At 43.8% G+C, this 21,488-nt stretch overlaps 1 protein-coding gene across 17 annotated transcripts in view; it reads left to right on the forward strand.

Moving 5' to 3' along the window:
- The first annotated feature begins 424 nt into the window (after positions 1-424).
- Positions 425-21,488, forward strand: part of ZHX3 (zinc fingers and homeoboxes 3) — a 142,375-nt gene continuing 121,311 nt past the window's right edge. For 6 of the 17 annotated variants that reach the window (XM_037982768.2, XM_073006532.1, XM_037982763.2 and 3 more), the window contains exon 1: positions 492-652. The gene's annotated coding sequence lies outside the window, so the exon portion shown is untranslated. Of the gene's footprint in view, positions 1,308-21,488 lie in introns of all 17 variants that reach the window. The other 11 variants (XM_037982775.2, XM_073006585.1, XM_037982776.2 and 8 more) reach the window with 7 other exon arrangements.

The following is a 21,488-nucleotide window of genomic DNA, read 5'->3' on the forward strand; positions in this document are numbered from 1 at the left end:
AAAAGACCACTCCTAGGCGATGCTTGTTGGGAAACACTGGAATTGGAGGAGTGGGGGCAGACAGGAGCCAGAGCCCCTGCCAGCCTACACACACATCCTTTCGAAAGTGTAACCTGGTGTGACCTGTGACCTTCCTTAAGTGGTCCTCTGGAAAGAGCAGGATATGGAGTACAAAAGCCAGGAACCTCTGGAACCGCAGCATCCGCCCCCAGCCCCTCCTTCCCCGTCGTCTCCAGCCTCCACACGGTGAAGAGCTGGAGGGGACTGGCGCATGCGCCGGGGGCAAGGTCCGCTCCCCACGACGTCAGGGGGCTCGCACCCACTCAAAAGCCCCGCCCCGCGGCCGCCAGAGGCGACCTGGGCGGGGGGCCCTGGGCCACGCCCCCAGCCGAGCCGAGCAAGGCCGAGCGGAGCCGAGCAAGGCCGAGCAGAACCGAGAACCTCCGAGAGCAGCCGAGCCCAGCCGAGTGGCCCGGAGTCGGTTGGTGCAGCTGCGTCCCCGCCGCTCAGCAGTCCGCGGCTCCGGCGTCGCCGCCGCCGCCGCCTCTGCGGGGCCTGCGCCGGCCGCCCGCCCGCCCGGCCGCGGGGAGGGAGGCCCGCAGCGCGGGAAGAGTGGCCCGGTCGCGGGCGCCGCCACCGCTGCCGCTGCCAGGTGAGCGCCCGCCACAGCCAGCCGGCCCCGCGTGCCCCCGCGGCTGTCAGTCCCCCGTGTCTGTGTGTCTCTCTGCCTGTCAGCACGACTGTGTCTGTGTCTGTGCGAGCTCCTTCCCGCCACGCCTGGCCCGCGGCCGACCCGCAGTCTCCGTCAGCCCCCTCCCGCCAGCTGCCCCTGGTCTTTCTGTCAGCCGCCAGCACCCCCATGCTGAGAGGCTCCGCCCCTTCCCCCCGGAGCCCCGCCCTCCGCCATCTGTCATCACCCCCTGGGCTCCAGGCGCCGGCGTCCAGGGGTCCTGGGGGTCAGGGTAGCCCTGTGTGCCACCGTCGCGGAAGGCGCAAAAGGGGGTGGTGGAGGGGAAGCGGGGGCGTTCGCGCAGGCCCGCCTGACCGTGTGAGAGTGCCTGCCCGAGTGTTCGTCCCGCGTGTGCGCCCGAGGGCCGCCTGCGTCCACGCCCGCCGGCCCTTGCACCCTGCTGGGATGTGGCAGCCCATGCCCCCGGTGTAAAGAGCGTCAGCTCGACCAGGGAAGGCGGCAGAGCCAGGACTCGAACCACTCGGGGTACAGTAGCATCCTGAATCTTGGGACCCTTGTTTGCCCACGCGAAAACACTACACGTGGGCCTCAAGTCCTCCGATTCCCTGAGTGGCATGTGAGTGGAGTTTGGAGCTTGTTAAGCCTTCCCAGTTTGGGATTTTCATTCAGGGAAGCCTGTTGGAAGTGACTGAGGAGTGGATGGGATGTAGAACTTAGGTGGGAAGTGTTTGAGAGCTTGAGTCATTTTGAGTTGCATGGTTTACATTTCTGAGCAGTGATTGCCCTGGGCCTGTGCCCTGTGAGAAACTTATGTGACTTGGGGTAGGGGAGTGAGGTGGGAAGGAATGCTCCTTTCTGTTTTTATCTATGTGAACACATAGTATATATATATTTATCCAGATATCTTAAATGTTTATTCATGAGGCGTCCACACATCCTTACTTTTAAAAAGCATTACAGTAGTTTCCATTTATACACGTTCTTGTGTGTTGTCATCTCGATGTTCTTTATTTGTGGTAACTTAGTATTGCAATATTTCAAAACTAAGAGAAAATGCGTCCTAAAACAATTGGTATTTTGCCGGATAATTCTGAACCACGGAGAAGGAGCCAAAAGCGCACTTCATTAGCTGGAACAACTTATTCGAGCTTAATTTGTTTCTAAGAGACATACAGTGGAAAAATCCAGAAGCGCAAAATAGTATCAAAGAGACTTAGAAAATGAATGAAAAGGGCCCTTCTGTTGCTGCCTTGGAAAGATGGTATCAAAGTTGCTGTGGAGGACAGAGCCACTATGTAATGATCAACATATTAACCAAGTTGGTTTTGTGACCTTGATACATTGAGCTGGGCTTGATTTGTGCAGTGGTTCATGACAGGCAAACATTGCATGGGAAGTGTGGTAATTTTTGGGAAAAAATGTTCCCCATGTTGTTTTGGTTTTTGGTTTTGAGTTTTTTTTGTTTTTGTTTTTTTCATATCGAAGTAAGATTTCAGACTAGGGAAGTCTCATGGTAGAGTGCTTTATTCTTTTTAAAGATAACATTAAAAATTACCAAAGTAATTCATGTTTAAGGCAGAAAACTTGAAAAACAAACAAAAGCATTGCCAAAAACAAAACAAAACAAAACAAAAAACCCACCATAATCCCACAAACCATAGTAAACCACAATTTGGTATTAAGGCTTTTAGCCTTGTTCCCATGTATATGTGTTTTTTCTTACAAAAATGCTATCATACTATATACAACTTTTATTCTGTGCTTTTTTTCTTTCACTTATAACTAGATTATGAGAGATACATCTTGGTTTTATGAGTAGGAACTTGTATTTCTCTTTGCAGTCCTTTAAAAAAGTCAGATCATGTTAGTCCTCTGCTTAGAGCCCTCCAATAGCTTTTTGTCTTAAAATCTGAAGGCCTTGCTGTGGCCTGCCAGGCTAACCCTCTTCCCCACAACCATCCTCACTTAGAGCCTTGCCAGACAGATCTCTTTGCTGTTTCTTAAAAACGTCAAACTTATTCCTGTAATCCCAGCACTTTGGGAGGTCGAGGTGGGAGGATCACGAGGTCAGGAGTTCGAGACCAACCTGGCTGGCATGGTGACACTCTGTCTCTACTAAAAAAAAAAAAAAAAAAAAAAAGCCGGGCATGGTGGCACGTGCCTGTAATCCCAGCTACTCAGGAGGCTGAGGCAGGAGAATTGCTTGAACCCAGGATGCAGAGGTTGCATTAAGCCAAGATCGCACCACCACACTTCAGCCTGGGAGACAGAGACTCTGTCTCAAAAAAAAAAAAAAAAAAAAAAAAGAAAAGTCAAGCATATTCTAGCCTTGGTGCCTTTGCATTTTCTGTTCCCTCCGCTTAGAACTCTGGTCCCTGCATATTAACATGGTTGACTCCCTTACTTCAGGTCTCTGCTCGAAAGTTAGGTTGTCTGGCTTTGCTTGACCGCACTATCAAATACACCCCATTTCCCTGTTCTTATCCTGCCTTACTTACCACCACTTGGTAATACATATTTATTTGTTGGTTTATTGTCTGTCTCCCTCATTAACCCAGAAGTGTGAGACTTTTTTTCACTGATGTATCCCCAGGGCTCAGAAACTGCACCTGGCCCACTGTGGGTACTTAATATTTGTTGAATGAATGAGGGAAAGAATGAATGTTCATTATCCAACTATTCATGTGACCTTGCTGGTAGCCTTCTAGGCTTTTAGGTAGCTGTGTCATGAGTTAAAATGACAATCTCTTAAAAGTTACAATATTCCTTTCTCATCTATATCTGAGAAGAATTTTACAAAGTGAGGCTATGGTCTTAAAAAGAATTACGGTCTTGATTTAACTTGAACAATTGAGGGAAGGAACATTTTTGGCAAATGTTGTTGGCTTTCCTTCATATGCATTATCACTGTGTCACACTGGACATTTTTGAGAAGTATAAAGTTTCCCAGTTATGTTTACAGCTGTGATTTCAATTTGGTAGTTCATAGTGATAGTATAAGCCTCAAGAGCATAATGGAGTTTTTTGTGTCAACAGATACCCAGAGATATAATTATAGCTTTAATGTGTTTTCATTTGGGGAATAGCTGTTACATATTTACTTATTTTTCTGGCCATTCTATCCTTTTCATCTCCCTTCTTATCAGTTTTTGGATGACCTAGCAGGTATACTTAATGGGTTTTTTAAAAAAACATTTAAAAATAAATCCTTGACCTTTTGAAATTTTACATCTCTAATGTGACTCTTGAACTGTTTGAAAGTACCAGTTTCATCTATCAGGATGAAATATCTGTAGTAAAATATATAATTGCATTTTAATTTATGAGGATGGGAAAATTGTGTCTTGGGGCAGAATTTTTATACAGAAGTTGTAATGTGAGTATAAGCTTTTCAAAGGTTTGAATTTCAGGTAGACTACTTTTAATTTGTGAGTTTTTGGAAAAAACAGTTGCTTCTTATTTTTAAGAAAAAGGATCTCCTTGAACACAATCCAACTAGAGACCTTCGAAAACTTGTTTTTCTTATCCTCCAAATATACAAGAAGTTGGTGGTGGTGGTGGTAAGGGTGGAATCCTAAGTGAAAATTATTTTCTTAAAGACCTAAAAGGAGGCTGGGCGCGGTGGCTGACGCCTGTAATCCCAGCACTTTGGGAGGCCGAGGTGGGCGGATCACGAAGTCAGGAGATCAAGACCATCCTGGCTAAAACGGTGAAACCCTGTCTCTACTAAAAATAAAAAATTAGCCGGGCGTGTTGGCAGGCGCCTGTAGTCCCAGCTGCTCGGGAGGCTGAGGCAGGAGAATAGTGTGAACCCAGGAGGCGGAGCCTGTGGTGATCAGAGATCTTGCCACTGCACTCCAGCCTGGGTGACAGAGCGAGACACCATCTCAAAAAAAAAAAAAAAAAAAAGGCCTAAAAGGATGTGTTAAGAATTTATTTTTGTTTGTTCCATAGGTATTTATTGAGCATGTATTTGAGCCAGTTCTATGTTTGTGTGGGCTATGTTACCATGTTCAGTTTTAAATTATCAACGTGATTTTTAGTTATTTCTTTTCCTTTCTGGCTCTGCTACCTTCCTTCTCTCATTATATTCTCTCTTTAAATGATCTCATCAATTTCCAGGACCCTAGTACCCCCTGGATGCAGATGACTCTTTCTATTATGTCTCCCCACCCTTTCTCTGGTTCCAGACTTGCCGTTTCAGCTACCACCTTCCTGTCCCAGTGATCTCAAACTTCACAGGTTCAGAACTGATCTCTCAATCTCCCTCTCAAGCTTTGAAATTTGTATTCCTCATTCCTGACCCTTCCTTACTCTCCCCTTCAGCCTTCTGTCTCACTGTTAGTTTGTATTGTCTATTCATTGTTCAGGCTGGACATCTGAAAGTTGTCTGTAATTCTTCTCATTTCCTCACTCCACATGCAACCAATCTGTATGGCTTTTTGGCCTGGCCTCTAGAATATCTCAAACCCTTCCTTATCTCCATCTTCCTAATCTGCCTAACCCCCTCTCTCAGATGGATGATTCCCCGTCTCCTAGTTGGTCTCCCAGCTTCCACTGTTGCTTTCTTCTAGCACATTTTCCTCACAGCAGCCAGAGTGATCCTACTAAAGAGTAAACCCAGGCATGCCACCCCCCTGCTTGGTGGCTTCCACTGCACTTGGACTCGCATCCACACTTACTCTGACGTGCTTCCTCTCCAGGCTCCCCTCCTTGTTTGCCATGCTTGTCAGGTTGAACACCTTCAGTTCCTCAAACATGCCTTGTTCTCCTCTTCTGTACAGGCTCTTCCCTCCACTTGTCTCCTTAGAAAGAGCCTAAAACATCCAGTCTCAGCTAAAACATCTCCCCCTCAGAGGGGGCTTCCTTGATCACTACTTCTATAGTAGCTTCCTCTCCATTGTCCTCTATCTCAGTACATGTGCATTTATTGCTTGACACTTCACTAAAATTCATAGTGTGTTCGGAGTTGGTTCCTTCCGGTGGGTTCGTGGTCTCGCTGACTTCAAGAAAGGAGCTGTGGACCTTCGTGGTGAGTGTTACAGCTCTTAAAGATGGCATGGACCCAAAGAGTGAGTAGCAGCGATTTATTGTGAAAAGGAAAAAAACAAAGCTTCCACAACCTAGAAGGGAGTCCGAGCGAGCAGGTCGCTTCTACTGGCTGGGGTGGCCAGCTTTTATTCCCTTATTTGTCCCTGCCCATGTCCTGCTGATTGGTCCATTTCACAGAGTGCTGATTGGTCCATTTTACAGTGTGCTGATTGGTCCATTTTACAAACCTCTAGCTACAGAGCGCTGATTGGTGCGTTTTTACAGAGTGCAGATTGGTGCATTTTACCATCCTAGCTCCAGAGTGCTGATTGGTGCATATTACAATCCTCTTGTAAGACAAAAAAGTTCTCCAAGTCCCCTCTCAAACCAGGAAGTCCAGCTGGCTTCACCCCTCAATAAAACTTCGTTTATATGTTTCCTTCTCTTGTTTTCTTCTTTATTGTCTACTCTCCCAATAGAGACTACAAGATCTAGGAGGGCAGGGACAGCCTTGTCCTGTTTATGGTACAGTGCTAGCACCCAGTGCTCTGCCCAGAGTCCAGTAGGTGTAGGACCTGAAAATATTTTGAATAATTATTTTAATAGCTACTTTTTTTGAGAATTTCTATGGACCAGGTCCACTGCTATGTGTGTTCACACATTATCTCTAAATCTTTGGGAGAACCCAGTATGGTGATGTTGGTAATTATATTACTACTTCTATTTTTGTTTTATTTTATTTTTTATTGTTTTTTCAGATGGAGTCTAGCTCTGTGGCCCAGGCTGGAGTGCAGTGGCCGGATCTCAGCTCACTGCAAGCTCTGCCTCCTGGGTTTACGCCATTCTCCTGCCTCAGCCTCCCGAGTAGCTGGGACTACAGGCACCCGCCACCTCGCCCGGCTAGTTTTTTGTATATTTTTTTTTAGTAGAGACGGGGTTTCACCGTGTTGGCCAGGATGGTCTCGATCTGCTGACCTCGTGATCTGCCCGTCTCGGCCTCCCAAAGTGCTGGGATTACAGGCTTGAGCCATTGCGCCCGGCACTACTTCTATTTTTTAGTTGAGAAAATTGAACTTAGAGAATTTGAGTAATGTTTAAAGTTACATAGCTAAGAGTATGGTGGAATTAGGATTTTAATCTATGTAATGTGACTTTAGAACCTTCCCTTTTATTCATTACTGCCTTCTGATATGAATGCAGGAATGATTGAATATGAAATATGCTGTATTATTCATCCCCGATGGTTTCTCTTGTCTTTCTAAGCATATATGAGAGCATTAAAAATAAGAACCCTTGGGTTAGGATGTTATATTCTCCTGGGAAGCTTCTGTTAATAACCACTATGCGAAAGCCTATAGATTAGTTTGCTTTCAGGCTCTGTGTTTTAATTTTACCTTTGCCACTTTCTAGCTGTAAGCCTTTGGGAAAATTACATGTCTAAGTCTGTTTTTTCAGCTGTAAATGGGGAAAAATAATAGTTCTTATAGGATCTTTTGAGGAGCAGAATTATACATAAAATCTGTCAATGTTAGCTATTACTATTACAAGGAGAAAAAATCCTCAAAAGACTTGTAAACTCATCAACAATTTAGAGTTTGGGTAAGAATGAATGACAGACAATAACTAACTTAGTGTTCTTTCACTGACCATGGTTTTGAATTTATAAAAATTATCAGAGAATTGTCCGGGCGTGGTGGCTCACACCTGTAATCCTGGCACTTTGGGAGGCCTAGGTGGGTGGATCACGAGGTCAAGAGATGAAGACCATCCTGGCCAACATGGTGAAACCCTGTCTCCACTAAAAATACAAAAAATTAGCTGGACGTGGTGGTACGGCAGTGCCTGTAGTCCCAGCTACTCGGGAGGCTGAGGCAGGAGAATCGCTTGAACCCAGGACAGGGAGGTTGCAGTGAGCTGAGATGGTGCCACTGCACTCCAGTCTGGTGACAGAGAGAGACTCAAAAAAAAAAAAAAAAAAAAAAAATCAACTGTCTGGGTTGGGATTTATAATTATTCTATTGATTTATGACAACTTTATGTTTGAATTTAAGCTTGTGAAATGCTTGTGAAGATAGCTTTCTTTTTTTAAAAAAAGCTCTTCCCCATCTTTAGAAGGATTCTCAGGGTAGAGAGATCTTTTAAGAAACTGGCTATACTATTTTGTGTTATTTTGTTTTTTTGGACTAGAAAGATATTCACCAGCATACTGTTTACATCAGTAATGCTTACCACCAGGGAGTTTATTTCAAATAACCAAGTGAACAGTAGACTCAGTTTCTGCATGATGGGCTTGGCAGCTCACATGATGGAATATCTGGGCACAGTTATATTTTCTGGTGGGATGTCTTATGAACAAGTGCCAGTCTGGTGGTGTTTTGTCATCTCTGTGAAATAGAGGTGAGGTCTGCAAAGAATAAATGGCAAGTGGTTAGAGGAAAACAAGGTTTGACATACCACTGAGGTCAAGAAGAGGGGGTAATGAACTTGAGACAATGTCCATGATCTTCAGGCAGTATGCAGGGCTCCACTGATACAGGACCATGGATTAACTGGGGCACTGGTAGCATTCAGCTGCCTGGTTTTAGGAGCACAGAAGGCATGTAGTTGGATTGAGCCAGGGTTGGAGTTTGCTGGGGTGAGTGGCAGAAGGACAGTAGAGCAGAGGAACTGGGATATTGGCCAGGGGGTGACTAACGTGATAGCTAAAGGTATCTAGGCTAGATGGGGAGGAGAAAAGGACCAGTGGTATTGAAGTCAAGGAATGGGTGTGTGGAGTGATGGAGTAATAGGAGGATGTGGCTAGAGAGAGACACATGAGTGGAAGATTTCAGAGTTGGAGCAATTAATTACTGGGCATGACAGATTCCTGTGTTTTGCCACAGATATAAGTGACTGAAGCGAAGTGAACTCAGTAAAGATGGCTGAATTCAGAAAAGTCAAGTAACTGGGAGGCTGGAGAGTTGTTTGGGCCATCTGTGTGGTCAGAGAAGCCATCAGGATTGTAGGATATTTAGGATGGAGAAAAGGACCATGGGCCAAATCTTCAGCAAATGTGGTGGGGTCAGAGATCCCCTGAGATGTGGTTACCCTGCAGGAATCTGAAAGGATCAGGGGATTTTACCTGAGGGAGATGGAAAAGTAGTGACCTGGAAGGTTTATTGGTTGCCAGGTCTCTTGGGAAGGAGTCGGCCATGGCCCAGGTTCATCATACTTCTGAAGGAATCCCAATTCAGGAGGGCAGCACTGGTGACACGTAGTATTGTGTTTCTAACCGTGTTCATGAAAATCATGTGAGGATGTATGTTAAATGATTCCAGGCTCTATCCTAGGCCCACTGAACTATAGTCTTTAGGAGGAGGAGACTGAGAATGTGTATTTTTAACACCCTCCCCACTTGGTAGTTCTTTATGATTAGGCAAGTTTGAGAATGCAGCTGTAGTGATAAAGAACATGGCATCTGGAAGACTACTGCCTGGGTCTGAAGGAGGTGGGACTGGTGGGAGGGAGCCTTAGCCCATGACACTTAAGAGTTTGGCTTTCCAGATACATCTGATATCAGAAACAATGACCTAAGAATGCTGTATTAGAGGCAAACACACTGACAACAGCAGGAAGGGACAGCTGGTAATGACAGAAACAGAAATGCTCTACAAAATAATTCAAAGTGTAGCTGTTTGGAGACATTTATTATAGAAAAAAACATTTCTGTTTGCCTCGGTGGTCTCTGAATACATCAACTGATTATAATTGTTAGTGTTCAACAGGAATAGGTCGAATTAGGGTTTAGTTTGTTCAGAAAGGCTGAGAAGGAAGTTGTGCAATTTAGAAAGCTTTCCATCATAAACCAGCATGCTTAGTGCTTTGAGTATTTGTAAAATTGTGTGCACAATTCTGTCTCTGAAGATACTGAATTTAAAAACAAAGTTTTACTTAACAAGCCAAAGTTAAGAACAGTTGTTATCCCCAAGGGGTTGTCTATATGATATTTAATATTATGATACTGGTAGCACTACTGCCCCATTCTCCCTATTTTCTCTGGGAAAATTCTTTCCATGACAAGGAGAGGAATCCTGCAAAAAAATAGCTGCTCACGAGGGAACTTGGAATTAGTCATTCTTGGCTGACCACTTAGACTCCCCCTATTGCTATTAAGGAGGTTCTGAATTTGAGTTGCTTTGTTTAGATTACTTAACACTATACCACCTGGTTTATCATACCCAAACACTAAAGCTTCGGGAAAAGAATGTTGTCAGCACTGTTGAAGTGGTTGCTATGGACCTTGAGCCTAAAACTTGATTTGCTCAATCTTGTGTTCCATTCTTATTTCCTCTTGGACTGAGAAGGCTGGCTTTCAAACTAGTGAATAGCAGCACCTCAGTTGCATTCCAGTCACCTACCACATCCTTCCACTCACTGTCTCCTCTCCTCAGTGAACTACAGGGAGCTAGTCAAATGTACATCATGAGGCCTAGAAAATGTGGCCGTGGAGGATTAGCAATGCCAGTTCAACCAGAACTTTCATTTTGCAAGTTGAGATTTGTAAAAAGTGATTCCATTTTAGAGAAAAAAAAAAGGAATTCAGAGTATTTTTCCCTTTTAGACAAACATTTTCTTCTAAAGCTGAGGAATACTTAACAGAACCAATGAGTGTTTTGATGATGATAACATGTTCTTTAATGCCATACTTTTTCTCCCTTCAGAGCTCAGGAACCCTTGCAGGCTCCTCTGTATTATGGTGCTCTTTATAATGTTTAAATCACTAAGAGTATTCACCTTGTGAAGTGTTTGTATTCCTGCTGTGAACTAGGTACCTTGGGGTTGAGAAGAGGGTCCATGGCCTCAAGGAACTTGTTAAAAAGTTAGTCAAGGTGCATTTAGATCTCTGATCTCAAGCAGGCAGGCCATGCTTTGTGCTGTGAAGGAGATATAATCAAAATGTCGTAGGATCACAGATGAAAGAGAGGTTATTTCTAGTGGTGGATGGAGGTGGCAAGAGGAGATTGGAGAATGCTTTAAGGGGATGTTTGTATTCAGACTGGATTTTGAAGGTTGAGTAAATTTTTGGAACTAGTAAATTACATTTGATATTTTCTGTTTACTAAGGCATCATTTATTTTAGCAAGACTACAACACAGTGCTTAATGAATTAGCCTTCAGTTATCTGAAATGAATTGCTTTGGATACCTTGTTTCTGTAATTAATATGTGATTCATTAAGGAATATTTGGTGGAGAAGGGCTTTTATGGAAGCATAGCTGAAAACGATCTTGAGATCATAGTAGGTATCTGAAAGAATGGGAAATATAGTGGTATGGTAGTGAATAGAAAACCAGAATGATAATGGGATGTATATGTTTGAATATATGGTTTAAAATGGAGGGAAAATGCAGCTCTAAATGATGTTCATGAGGCCTTTATAGGAAATGAATAGTCTGCCAGGTTAGCAGGACTTTTGAATACTCACCATCTCATTTCTGAGTATCTTTCTCTGGGATGGTTGGCAATGTGGTCAGTGGATCCCTGTGGGGTTGACCAGAGTAAACCAAAGGAGGTCAGTTGCTCCTCATTCTCCCTTGCTCTAGGTGGCTAAGCACAGACGGTTTTACAGAAACCGTGGCTGTGAAGCCACGTCCAGAGTGGCTCTTTCTGTCCCAGGCCTTTGCACACTTGGTTCCTGAGCTTGGCCTACCTCAAAGCTGTGTCTTCCTGCCACGGAGTGGATTCTCTCTCACTGGTGTGTGTACTCTCTGGATGAGTCTGCACTCCTTTGGCAAGCCCATTTCTTGCCATGGTAGATTAGCTATAGCTGGGCCATTGTGCCAGCCTTGTAGATGGTCATCGTTATGCCTGAAATCTTGTATTCAGTTTTTCCTTTCCCATATTAAGTCTCCTCCTTGACCCTTCCATTCAACTCTTAATTTTCTGGGAAGCTGAAAAACATACTACTTGCTACCTTTTGTGCTGAAATGGGGCCCTGGGCCAGAATTCTGATCCCCTTGGGAATCAACATATATAGTTCACAGAAGATAGCATTTTCTTTTTGCTTATTCCTGATAATGCCAATACCATTTAAAAAGCCAAGATATTTGGCAATGCTATAGGCCCTATTTTACCATACAGGTAACTAAAGCCACTTAAGAAAATGATTTCAGTAATTCACCAAATAACATACTTATTATGTAACTACTATGTGTCAGATACTATGCTGGACACCAGTGGAGAGCAAATCGGACATGGTCTTCCATAGCACTCACAGTCTGGTGGACCTATGGCCAGAAAGCCATGGGAGCTTTATAGAAGACTGTAGACTTTGGGGCAGAAAAGCCTGGTGTCTAGTCCCACTTTTGCGTTTTATCAATTACATGACCTTAAGCATCTGACCCTATTTTCTGTCAAGTAAAATAAAAAGGATTTGCCCTGGCTTATAAGATTTTTATAAGACTGGAGGAGACTATATAGAAAAGAGCTTTGCAAAGGTCAAGTTACTATATATGCAAATATAGCTGGGCGTGATCAGCCCTGTCTTCTTTAACAAGAATGACTAATGGAGCATTTTCACTTCTCTGTGGCTTCAGAGAATGCCATCGCATCCCCAGATACAATGCTTGGACTAAATATTAACATTTCACTAATTCTGATGTATATTAATAAATACGGAAACCAGCTACTTAGGTGGTGCTGAGAGAACTATTTAGTTATCTTTAAAAAGTCATAAATTTAATACATATTGGCTTTATTTCAGAAAATAGTGCTTCTGGATGTTTACTATATAACCGGAAATTATTACAACAATGGATATATAATTCTATTTTATTTATGTATTTTGAGACAGAGTCTCATTCTGTCGCCTCACTGCAAGCTCCACGTCCCGGGTTCACACTATTCTCCTGCCTCAGCCTCCCGAGTAGCTGGGACTACAGGCACCCACCACCACGCCTGGTTAATTTTTTTCTTTTTGTATTTTAAGTAGAGACAGGTTATCACCATGTTAGCCAGGATGGTCTTGATCCCCTGACCTCGTGATCTGCCTGCCTCAGCCTCCCAAAGCGCTGGGATTACAGGCGTGAGCCACCGCGCCTGGCCTACAACAATGGATATATAATTCTAATAATATACTACATACCATGATATAGTACAAAAATCAGAACAATAGTTATAATAAGTATTATTTGTAAATAGTAGAATATTACTTTTTGCAGGTTTGGTTGATAAGGAGTTTTGAACTGCACTGTTACTTTTTGGTTTTTACTTTTTTTTTTTTTTTTTTGGTCATTGGTTGGTTTTTTTTTTTTTTTTTTTTTTTAAATTTATTATTAAACTTCAAGTTGTAGGGTACATGTGCACAATGTGCAGGTTTGCTACATATGTATACTTGTGCCATGTTGGTGTGCTGCACCCATCAACTCGTCATTTACATCAGGTATAACTCCCAAAGCAATCCCTCCCCCCTCCCCCCTCCCCATGATAGGCCCCGGTGTGTGATGTTCCCCTTCCCGAGTCCAAGTGATCTTATTGTTCAGTTCCCACCTACGAGTGAGAACATGCGGTGTTTGGTTTTCTGTTCTTGTGATAGTTTGCTAAGAATGATGGTTTCCAGCTGCATCCATGTCCCTACAAAGGACACAAACTCATCCTTTTTTATGGCTGCATAGTATTCCATGGTGTATATGTGCCACATTTTCTTAATCCAATCTGTCACTGATGGACATTTGGGTTGATTCCAAGTCTTTGCTATTGTGAATAGTGCTGCAATAAACATACGTGTGCATGTGTCCTTATAGCAGCATAATTTATAATCCTTTGGGTATATACCCAGTAATGGGATGGCTGGGTCATATGGTACATCTAGTTCTAGATCCTTGAGGAATCGCCATACTGTTTTCCATAATGGTTGAACTAGTTTACAATCCCACCAACAGTGTAAAAGTGTTCCTATTTCTCCACATCCTCTCCAGCACCTGTTGTTTCCTGACTTTTGAATGATCGCCATTCTAACTGGTGTGAGATGGTATCTCATTGTGGTTTTGATTTGCATTTCTCTGATGGCCAGTGATGATGAGCATTTTTTCATGTGTCTGTTGGCTGTATGAATGTCTTCTTTTGAGAAATGTCTGTTCATATCCTTTGCCCACTTTTGGATGGGGTTGTTTGTTTTTTTCTTGTAAATTTGTTTGAGTTCTTTGTAGGTTCTGGATATTAGCCCCTTGTCAGATGAGTAGATTGCAAAAATTTTCTCCCATTCTGTAGGTTGCCTGCTCACTCTGATGGTAGTTTCTTTTGCTGTGCAGAAGCTCTTTAGTTTGATGAGATCCCATTTGTCAATTTTGGCTTTTGTTGCCGTTGCTTTTGGTGTTTTAGACATGAAGTCTTTGCCCATGCCTATGTCCTGAATGGTACTACCTAGGTTTTCCTCTAGGATTTTTATGGTATTAGGTCTAACATTTAAGTCTCTAATCCATCTTGAATTAATTTTCGTATAAGGAGTAAGGAAAGGATCCAGTTTCAGCTTTCTACTTATGGCTAGCCAGTTTTCCCAGCACCATTTATTAAATAGGGAATCCTTTCCCCATTTCTTGTTTCTCTCAGGTTTGTCAAAGATCAGATGGCTGTAGATATGTGGTATTATTTCTGAGGACTCTGTTCTGTTCCATTGGTCTATATCTCTGTTTTGGTACCAGTACCATGCTGTTTTGGTTACTGTAGCCTTGTAGTATAGTTTGAAGTCAGGTAGCGTGATGCCTCCAGCTTTGTTCTTTTGACTTAGGATTGTCTTGGAGATGCGGGCTCTTTTTTGGTTCCATATGAACTTTAAAGCAGTTTCTTCCAATTCTGTGAAGAAGCTCATTGGTAGCTTGATGGGGATGGCATTGAATCTATAAATTACCTTGGGCAGTATGGCCATTTTCACGATATTGATTCTTCCTATCCATGAGCATGGTATGTTCTTCCATTTGTTTGTGTCCTCTTTGATTTCACTGAGCAGTGGTTTGTAGTTCTCCTTGAAGAGGTCCTTTACATCCCTTGTAAGTTGGATTCCTAGGTATTTTATTCTCTTTGAAGCAATTGTGAATGGAAGTTCATTCCTGATTTGGCTCTCTGTTTGACTGTCACTGGTGTATAAGAATGCTTGTGATTTTTGCACATTAATTTTGTATCCTGAGACTTTGCTGAAGTTGCTGATCAGCTTAAGGAGATTTTGGGCTGAGACAATGGGGTTTTCTAAATATAAAATCATGTCGTCTGCAAACAGGGACAATTTGACTTCTTCTTTTCCTAACTGAATCCCCTTGATTTCTTTCTCTTGCCTGATTGCCCTAGCCCATTGGTTGGTTTTTAAGACAGGACCTTGCTCTGTTGCCCAGACTGGAATGCAGTGGTGTGATCCTAGCTTACTGCAGCTTCTACCTCCTGGGCTCAAGTAGTCCTCCCTCCTCAGCCTCCCAAGTTTAGCTGGGACCACAGGTGTGCACCAACATGCCCAGCTAATTTTTGTATTTTTTTTAGAGGCAGGGTTTCACCATGTTGCCCAGGCCGGGCTTGAACTCAGCTCAAGTAATCCACCTGCATTGGCCTCCCAAAGTGCTGGGATTACAGGCATGAACCACTGCTCCCGGCCAACTTTCTGTTGTTTTAATGGTCTTACCTTGCATATCACTGAACAACTAAGACACTTCATTGTAGGTATTTTTTGTAGCAACCTAGACAAGACCCTTAATCTTTGAACCTCAATTTTACTCACAAAATGTGAACTTTTCTTTGCCATACCAACTTCACAGGGTTGTTGAGACATTCAAATATAGTATTGAATGGATATGCTTCTATCTGTGTAATGGTCCTCGTTCAGTCATGGGTGTAGTGATGCGGTAATTCTGTCAAATGAATGCCCAAAAGGGCTATGTCTTGATTTGTAACATAGTCCTTGGTCAAGTCTTGATTCTTCCCCATGATGATTCATCCTGTTGTCCCATTCTCATTTAATAACATCTCGATTTATACCCAGTTGGCCATTAACCAACACTTACTGAGCTTCTGCTGTGTGTCAAGCAGAAGCTTGACAAGATGTGTAAGATGTGTAAGATGCTGGGGATATAGAGGTGAGAGGCCAGACCCTGTCTCCTGGGTACTTGTTTGAGTAGGGGAGTTCAAAACTGCAGCAGCAATTCTTGCCTCCATTTCTAGCCTGCTGGTCTGCCCAAAAGATTTAAGACTTGTCAGCCCTACAATTGCATGAGCCAGTTCCTTAAAATAAATCTTAGTGTGTAAGTATGGCTGTATATTCATACATATATCCATTCACACGCACATATATATAGTTGTGTTTCATATTGGTACTGTTTCTCTGTAGGGCCCTTACTGATACAGTACTCAATAAATGCTCTCCTTATAGATGCAGTAGGAAGAGGAACAAGCATGGTAAACAAGATGCTTGCTGTGGTTTTAGCCATGTTGAGTTTGAGCTGCCCATGGAATCCAGGTGGAAATACTGGCAGGCACATATAGCCAGATTGTGGAGTGCTCACATGAGTGGTCTGGACTGTGGAGATATAGCTACACTTCCACAGCTACACACTGTGGAAGTCTCCAGTGTGTAGCCATCAGTTGAAACTATATTTGTGGATGATTTCAAACTGAAAGTAGAGTATGTAGGGTAAGAGGAAGTATAAAGATGGAGCCCCAGGAAATACCAACATTTAGTGGGGAGGCAGAGGGGAGGAGACTGTACTGGAAACCAAGTAGGAGTAGACAGAGAGGGGGAAGATCAAGAGAGAATGGGGCCGTGGAAACTAAGGCAGGGGATAATTTCAAGAAGGTGGGAATACAGCAGTGTTAAGTGCCATAAAAAGGTAAAGTAAGAGAAATGTTGGGAATTCTTCATTGGATTTAGCTCCTAAGAGGTATCACTGGAGGTGAATGTTTCAGCATCCCACCACCACATTACCGTGGGTGGGGGTGGAGTAGAGAATCCATGGTAATGAAGTAGAGATGCATTTTTGCTGTTGATGCTTAAAGGAGCTCAGCTAGGAAGTGTGAGGATAAGAGGTGGCTATGGGTTTCCCAAGGAAGGGGTGATTTTAGAATGAGAGGGGCTCTAGTATGTTCAGAGGCCGAGGAAAGGAAGAGCCAGGAGAAAGGGAAAAAATCAGAAATTCAGGAAAAGAAAGGATAAGTGATTGAACAGGGTCTCTTCTGTGGATGGAGGGGCATGCACAGGAGATGGCCAATAGCATTGCCAGAGGAGTGGTGCCTCTTTCATTTGACTGGGTGGAAAGAGGAAGGGCTATGTGGGGATACAGAAGTCTATAGAAGGCAGGGGGCTGGAATTTTTGCCCTTGTAAAAACTTCTATTTTTTTGTGTGAAGTGGAGCATTGGCATCCACTGATAGCCAAGGGTGGATGATGCAGTAAGCTCTTTGAAGGCAGAGATGATATAAAAGTACTGTGTGGAGCTTGGAAGTGGGAGTTGGTTTTTGCTCCTCATTGTGTTTTCAATGAAAGTTATACTCCACAGTCTGATGTTTACAAAGACCTCCACAATCTGCCTTCTTTTTTTTTTTTTTTTTTGAGACAGTCTTGCTGTGTCGCCCAAGCTGGAGTGCAGTGGCACGACCTCAGCTCACTGCAAGCTCCACCTCCCGGGTTCATGCCATGCCATTCTCCTGCCTCAGCCTCCCGAGCAGCTGGGACTACAGGTGCCTGCCACCACGCCTGGCTAATTTTTTGTATTTTTAGTAGAGACGGGGTTGCACTGTGGTCTTGATCTCCTGACCTTGTGATCCGCCTGCCTCGGCCTCCCAGAGTGCTGAGATTACAGGCATAGGCCACCACACCCAGCCCACAATCTGCCTTTTATCAGTTCTACTAGACTACCTATCCTCTTTGTTTCATTCTAGCACCCTTGTACTTTAGTTGAGTGTGTCTGATGTGGCACTAGAATGTGGCTTTGAGAGATTAGATGCTGTAGGGAAGATGCTATTAGACTAAGAGTCAGGGGTCCTGTGTCCAATTTGGCTTCTCCACTTATCAACTATGGGACCTTGGACATACCTTAACTTCACTAAGTCCATTTTTTCATTTGTGAATTGTTAATAGCAATAGTATTGATGAAGGTGTGTCAAATTAGAAAACATTTTAAAGTGCTTTGAAGAGGATAAGTAATATATAAATGGAGATGGTCATCAGGCCATTCCTAATCCTAGCTCCAGGCTTTCTTCATTACCACTAGAGTCTTCTCCCTTCTCTCCAGCTGCCATTTTAATTCAGCCTGTATTGTGTAGAGAAACAATAGCTACTGTAATAGATAAACCGTGCTGAAACTTCAGTGGCTTAAAATAGTAGATATTTCTGTGCTTATTTAAAATACAGTCCTCTGTGGGGATGGAGGGGGCGCAGACAAATGATGCTCTGCCATCTTCAAACCACGGTTTCCAAAGTTGCCGTGGGTGTCAGTGGCCAGCCAGCAGTGTTGGCGAAGAGAATAAGAGGGCGTGATTGTCTGGGAGGCTTTTGTATACCAGGCCTAGGATGGGAGCTAGTGACTAAGGCCAAAGGAGACATGGTTGAGAAGAGGCATCTATCTACTGGATAGGTGGTGAATTTGGGGTGTGTGGGTGTTTATTTGCAGAAAATGGTTGAGGTGGCTCTGAGAAGAGTGAGGTGCAGGACCTGTGCAACCCCAGGAGGTAATGGAGAAGCTCCTGCCTCTATGGACAGAGTTTGGGAAGGGCCAAGGGGCCTAGGACTTGTTTCTGGTTAAGAAGGCAAGTGATGCCAAGGTGGGAGAGAGGCCCCTGGGTCAAGGAAGAGGGAGCTGAGAACTGGGGTGTTAGCACACCTTCGTGGTGACCTTCTTAAAAGCTAGGGAAACAGGACAGTGTTTACCTTTTTTAGGATAAGAAAATTGATGTAGTGGTGCCTTGATAAAGGGCACACAACTAATTGGCAGCAGAGAAATGAGCTAGGGCCTGTGTCTTTTGACATCCATCAAAGCCCCTAGTAGTGAGACCCAGGAAATATCCCACTGGGAGGGCTGGAAAACCTGGGCTCTGAAGAAGTTGGTTTGAGGTAAACCGTTGGGCATGGGGTGGAAGAGCACTTGCAGTGGCCCATTCCTTTATAGGTAACTCACCCTTTGCCTGCATCTACTGGATGGGAGGTGATTTTGGGGTGTGTGGGTGTTTATTTGCACAAAATGGTGGAGGGGGCTCTGAGAAGAGTGAGGCAGGACCTGTACAACCCCAGGAGGGAATGAAGAGGCTTCTGCCTCTATGGACAGAGTTTGGAAAGGGCCTGGGGGCCTAGGACTGGTTCCTGGTAAAGGAGGAAGGGCAAAACTTCTAAAGCAAGACTGTGCTTAATGAATTCAAGGACTGAAAGGAGACCAGGTTGGTACAAGACTAACAGGAGGAGAGGTGCATGAGAGGATACTGGAGCACAAAGCAGGGCCCATATCACTCAAGAACTTACAGGGCATAGCAAGGCATTAAGATTCTATTCTAAGGTCAATGAGAAGCCATTGTGTATTTTGAGTATGGGGTGGTATGATGGCCTGATTTATAGCTTAAAAAGACCACCCAGACTGTTGTATGGAGAATGGGTAGAGGGGAGGCCAGAATATAAATTGAGTGCAGTGGGTGAGGGAAAAGGAGGAATTCAAGAGGAGATGAAACTCTGGAGCTCAAAGAAAGAGGTTCAGGCTGGAAAATACAATTTGATCCTGTATTTCCTGTTAGCTCACTCCCTGGTCTTAGCCAGGCTTCCTGCGCCTTATCCATGGTCTCTACTTCCTCACCTCCTGCAATTTAACCCTCTGTACCCTGGCCTCTGTCACTGCCACTTCCCTGAAATGTCTTAGGCAAAGGGCACCCTAGGCCCTTTGTGGTTACTTAAGTCTAGGCCTTTAGCCCTTGTCTGACTTGGCTTGCATTCCTTCACACTGTGAGTGACTTCTGCCTTGAAAGGCCCTCCTCCTTAGCCCTTGTCTTTCTGACCCATCATTCTGTGGCCCCTTTCCGGTCTCCAAGTCCTCAGACCAGCCCTGAAATGTTAGCATTCCCCAGGCTTCTGGGTTTCCAGTTGGTCCTCCTGGCTTCCCTGTGCCCCTCAGCATAGAATAAACCCTACCCCGCTCATTAGGCCAACACTACTTGCCTTTCCAGCTTCATCTCAGGTGCCCCTCCTCCGAAAGCCTTCTCTGACCCCTTGGGCTGGTTAGGCGCCACTTCTCCTCCTTTTCCATTTCTCCAGGAGCATGAAGTAGATTACCTCTGTGATAGCACTTAGCACCCTGTTGACTTACTTGTCTCCCCAGTCTAGTAGTGCTTGAGGGATAGAGTTACAATGAAATACTGTGTGATCTAGGACAAAGATTGCTTTCTCCAGTTCAGGTGAAAGCCAGGCTTTATAATGAAGGTATCTACACTTGATTGTATATCCTTTAATAGGGCATTCATTTCTCACTGGGTCTGAAGGCTGGAATTCTGGTATAATATATTCTATGAACAGAAGAGATTAATTTAACTAGAAATAATCAGTGTCTCAATTTTCCGAAAGGAAAAAAAAATGACTAAGTTTCTGAATTGCTTCAAAAAGGCTTCTAAAGACTTGCATTTCTTGCCTGGTAATTTGGATCTCCACTCCCTCCCTCCCTCCCATCCCAAAGCCTGTTACATGTGTCTCATATTTTGTGATTCCACAATTTTGGGTTTGACATTACAATTGCCTCCATGGTGATGAGCACCAGCATTCTTGTGTGCTGAATTGTGATAGCCGTCAAAGGCAGCAAATAGAGTGAATGAAAGATGAGCTTCTGCCTTTATATCCTTCCCTCCTGCTACCCAACTCATTGTGGTGAAAGAAAAAAAACGCGGGTGGAGACTGCACTATATGCTTAGGTATACAAATCACACATCTGGAGTTTCAGGAAGGCTTTTGGTGGTTAAAGTCACTAAACTCTCATGCTTGTCTTTTTTTTTTGAGGCAGAGTCTTCTGTCCCCCAGGCTGGAGTGCAGTGGTGCAGTCTCGGCTCACTGCAACCTCTGCCTTCCAGGTTCAAGCGATTCTTCTTCCTCAGCCTCCCGAGTAACTGGGAATACAGGTGCCTAACACCATGCCCAGCTAATTTTTGTATTTTTAGTAGAGGTGGAGTTTTGCTGTGTTGGCAAGGCTGATCTCGAACTCCTGACCTCAAGTGTTCACCCGCCTCAGCCTCCCAAAGTGCTGGGATTACAGGAGTGAGCCACCATGCCCAGCCTCTTGCTTGTCTTTCATACATCTTTTTCTACTCTTGAATTTTTTCTTTTTGTCTTTCTCAGTTCCAAATTCACTCTATCATTTTTGGCAGGTGGAACAAAGAAAATATAATGTTGAATCACTTTCTTCCCAGTGGCTGTGATTTTTAGACTATTTCTTGATTTTTTTCAATGTTTAGTTTTCCGAGCCTAGCAGAGCAAAAGCAATGATGCCTTTGATTAAATGAAATCCTTAGCATAATTACTTAAAATCATGTGACAGATTATCCTTGTGCCTTTTTTGATATAGTGTTGGGCTGATTAATTTATCTTTAAGAAAAAACATTATGGAGTTATTTATTTACCTTTAACTAGAATGCCTCTCAAATGGAATAAGACTGCCCAAGTAAATGTAATAGCAGACTAAATTTGAGCCGTTGTAGTATTCTCTGAAGGATTTGTTGTTAGCAGGGGTGAGAAATGCTGGCACATAGGAGCTGTGCTCTATTGATTCCCAATTATGTTTATTTCTGGTGTCC

Source organism: Chlorocebus sabaeus, chromosome 2 (assembly GCF_047675955.1).
Source record: "Chlorocebus sabaeus isolate Y175 chromosome 2, mChlSab1.0.hap1, whole genome shotgun sequence".
Lineage (NCBI taxonomy): Eukaryota > Metazoa > Chordata > Mammalia > Primates > Cercopithecidae > Chlorocebus > Chlorocebus sabaeus.